Below are 4,603 nucleotides of genomic sequence, written 5' to 3' on the forward strand. Positions count from 1 at the left end.
GATGATATTTCAGTCATATTTTCAACTATTTTGCTGTTACATATTTAAAAATAAAGATCACTTTTAACCCTATAAAGGGCTCATATATTTTTAACCCGAAAGGGCTCATATATTTTTAATCCAAAAGCTCCATTTTTAAGCATGCCAAGCAGCAGTGAAGAAGACTATATGAAGAACAAAGATCAAAGATGTGAAGAAGACGGATCACGTGAAGAAAATCAAGCCTAAAAGGAGAGATTTGTTAGGGTTTTTGCCCTGATTTTCTTACAAAAATTAAGTTTTACTTTTTCTTGTAAAGAAAATAAAAGTAACCATGAATACTTTTACTTTTCCTGAAAGAAAAATATAAAACTTTTCCTTATTTGGCAAACTATTTTTTTGGGGGAAAGGTTTTGGACATCTATAAATAGAAGTCCCTCTTCTCATATAATAACACAATAGCATCCATAATGTTGTCATTAAAGAGTTTTTGTTTAGGGGGAGATTTCTCCCAATAGGTTGAATGCATTTTAATATTAGGATTTATATGTAGGCCAATTGGCCAAATAATATAATAATATTAAGATTTTTAATATTGTTTTAGGTGTCTTCTTAATTGTCACCACAATGGTTTGCAACTAATAGCTTCCGCATGACGCCTCTCGATTTCGAACCCCAACAAGTGGTATCAGAGCCCACGGTTTAATAAATCGATGGTCCAATTGTTGAACAAAGTTGCAATCAATTTGATGATAATGAAGATATATGTCCAAAAGCTACATGTGGAGATAATTGTTAATCATATTTTCAACAATCCTGCTGTCACATATTTGAAAATAAAGCTCACTTTTAACCCTGCAAAAGGGCTCCAATATTTTTAACCCGACAAGGGCTCATATACTTTTAACTCAAAAGTTCCATTTTTAAACATGTCAAACAGCAGTGATATATGAAGAATATATATGAAGAACGAAGGTCATGCACAAGAAGAAGGAGGATCAAGAATATTTTAAAGAAAATCAAGCCAAAAAGAGGAGATTTGTTAGGATTTTTGCCCCGATTTTCTTACCAAATTTAAGTTTTACTATTTCTTAGAAGGAAAATAAAAGTCAGCATAATTACTTTTCCTTTTCCTGAAAGAAAAAATATAATTATTTTCCATATTTGGCTAACCTCTTTCTTGGAGGAAAGATTTGTGACATGTATAAATAGAAGACCCCCTTCTCATACCATAACGCAATAACATCCACAATATAGTCATTAAAGAGTCTTTGTTTAGGGGGAGATTTCTCCCAATAGGTTTAATGTTTTTTATATTAGGTTTTATAATATGCAGGCCGATTGGCCAAAACATATAATAATTTAATGTTTTTTAGTATTGTTTTCTTTGTCGTCTGATTTATCGTCTCATGATTTGCAAACTTTAAGGTTCCGCATGACGCCCTCTCGATTTCGAACCCAACATGTCTTTCTTCCATAAAGTAAACCAAGCATTCATCTTAGATTCAATCCTATTGGAGAATCAAGCGTCGAAACATCTAGAAGGTTTGACTTATAGTTTTTCAAGTACAGGTACCTTTCTGTCCTAAGTCCTTACCGACATTTTCTAAAATACTAAAAAAAAAAAATTTTTTTGTAAATTCTTTTGATTATCATATCTTTTCATCGACCCAGAAGAAAAAAAAAGAGTGGAATATATTTATAACCACAGGTATGAACCCCTTACGGGCCGCCAAGGCCCTACAAAATCCCCATTCTAAAACCGCAAATCTTAATCTTGTTATGACTGTTCCTCTTACGGGAAACTCTTTTCAGGCAGCACTAATCAAATAATAGGGAGGACTAGGAGAAAGAGGAAATAGCAAAGAATCATTCGGCGCGTACTGAGCTGCCAGATAGATTAGTACAACTAGGGATGCTGTAGAAACCCGAGCAAAGGCTTTGAATTCTGTGAATTGCTCTAGTTCGAATTTTTATTTACTAGTTATTTATTTTATGGCTTTTATTTGAGCTGCGGACCCCACTCTGAAAAGGGAGATACCCACATTAATAGCAGATCTGATTCCAGAATGGAATAGGTCGGCGGATAAGAAGATTTGTCCATCAGTAATGGAAATTACATTAGTAGGAATATAAGCCGAAACATCTCCCGATTGAGTTTCAACTATTGGTATGACGGTCATACTTCCTTCACCTAAACTTGAACTGAATTTAGCGGCTCTTTTCAAAAGGCGTGAATGCAAATAAAAAATATCTCCTGGATAAGATTCACGACCAGACAATCTTCGTAATAGAAGAGACATTTGGCGATAAGCTTGCGCTTGTTTGGAGAGATCATCATAAATGATTAAAGTGTGTCGTTCATGATACAGAAAATATTCAGCCAGAGCTGCTCCTGTATAAGGAGCAAGGTATTGTAATGTAGTAGGAGAATCCGCCGTTTCAACTACCACAATAGTGTATTCCATCGTTCCCTTTTCCTGTAAAGTCGTTACTACCTGGGCCACAGAAGACGCTTTTTGCCCAATAGCTACATAAACACATAAACCATTTTGACCTTGTTGATTGAGACTGATGTCTGTAGCTACTGCTGTTTTACCGGTCTGTCTGTCCCCAATAATGAATTCTCGCTAACCACGTCCTATAGGGATCATCGAATCAATAGCAATAAGCCCGGTTTGAAAAGACTCATATACAGAAAGGCACGAAATAATACCCGGGACGGCCTTGTTCAAGAGAAAAATCATATTCATAATAAATTTGAGAAAAAGTACAAGAATTAATAAACTATGATAAAATTATTGAAGAAACAAAAATAATAACAACAAAAATAATAAAAGCAAGAAAATTGGAAAATCCAAACATTTAAAGGATTGGATTGTACAATCCCAACAACCAAAATTAAATTGTTTTGAATTTAAAGGATAGGTGTCGACCATTAAACAATTTCGGCGAAGAATAGTAGATGTACTGGTCAAACATATCGGAGCAAATTAACTTTGCATAAGTGGGCTACTTTTTCGAATATTCAAAATTTACTCATTCGATTAATATAAATTCGCTTAGCATACAACTTAAGATGTCTACTTTGAAGTATTTTTGCTATAGATTCTTGATCAAAGCAAAGTCGAAAAAGATTTAAATTATATGCACTAAAATATTATATCATATTTAATCATTAATACTAAAATTGTAATGAATTACTCCGTAACATAAGTAAATTATGGATTTTTATTAATTTCTGGAATAATTACAATACTGTACTGTACTACTACATTTAACTATTTTAACGGCGGAAAGCTTATCAGTTTGCTCCCATGACAAATTCTCGTAATTGGGAATGTGGTGAGAAAATGAATTAGAGGAAAAAGAGAAAGGAAGAGATAGAGAGAAAGTTCTTAGAAAAATGAATTTATGCCACAAGTTCGTTAATGCCTCCTTTCCCTTTTGAATGGGCAGATATGTTCTAACTGCAAAACGAATTAGGAACATTGATCTTGTTAATTGTACTCCTTTCTCGATCGTTTGATTAAACTCCCACGTGACTCGCACACACCTATAATTCCACTGATTTATTTCACGTGTAATTTACTTTTTTCTGTCTGATTAATCCCCTACGTCCACGTATAATCCACTACACCTAACAATGCTAATCTATCAGCTACCTTCCCCAATTCTAAAATCAAATCCCTAATTTTATTTCTCCTCTTTGAAACCATTATGCTAAACCCCCTCCCCAATAAAAAATAACCTTGTCCTCAAGGTTGGTGTTAAGCAATAAAAGCGGAAAACTGGCTCTTCAAGTAACCTCAATCTTTTCACGTTGCTTTATCCCGATCCAAGATTCGACCATTGAACCAAGAGCTTAACAGTAAAGGCATTGTTATCCCTCACTATGCGACATTGCATAATAGTCATTGATTGGATAAGGATACATCCATCAGCGTCATAAGTAGGTGGTAACATTTGAACCACGATCAATGAACCAACACGTCATTTGAGCAGCAACACGTGAGAAATCGAGTAAATAGTGGTCAGTGGCGGATGTAGAGTAGAAGGTGTGGGTTCCCGAAAACCCACACCCGCTATCGTAAGACTTAAAATTATATAAAAAAATCTCCAAAAGTTATAAATATTAATAGGTGGGAACCCATAACTAAACCAAGAGATAGTTTAGTGGAAAGAAAGGAGCCCTTGGGAACCCACAAGTTTAAAATTTTGGATCCGCCTCTGATAGTGGTACCTGGTGGAAGCTCCAACTGGTAATCAAATTATCCTATACGATCCAACACCTTATCGTAGAATTTAGCATTGAGCTTTAAGTTCCCGTGAATGGAAACTGAAGATTGAGGATACGATTGTAGTCTTAGGTACACTAGATCTCCCACCTGAAATTCCCTATAAGTATGATTTTTATCGATAAAAAACTTTATACGAACTCGGGTCTGCTATTTCAGAGCCTGCAACATGAGGAGTCTTTGAGGAACGCAAAGAAATTATGGGGTCTGCATAGATTGAGAAAGTGACCCAGAAGGAATTTGTGGGGGTGGATACCCGTACAATACCTCAAAAAGAAAAGGATGGAGCAATACAGGGTAGGGTACATATAGGCATCCTTTGGCAA

The 4,603-nt window shown here is 35.1% G+C and overlaps 1 pseudogene; it reads right to left on the reverse strand.

The window, feature by feature from the left end:
- Positions 1-1,967: 1,967 nt before the first annotated feature.
- LOC124888822 lies at positions 1,968-2,726 on the reverse strand (annotated as a pseudogene).
- Between the last annotated feature and the right edge of the window lie 1,877 nt (positions 2,727-4,603).

This window comes from Capsicum annuum, chromosome 11 (assembly GCF_002878395.1).
Source record: "Capsicum annuum cultivar UCD-10X-F1 chromosome 11, UCD10Xv1.1, whole genome shotgun sequence".
NCBI lineage: Eukaryota > Viridiplantae > Streptophyta > Magnoliopsida > Solanales > Solanaceae > Capsicum > Capsicum annuum.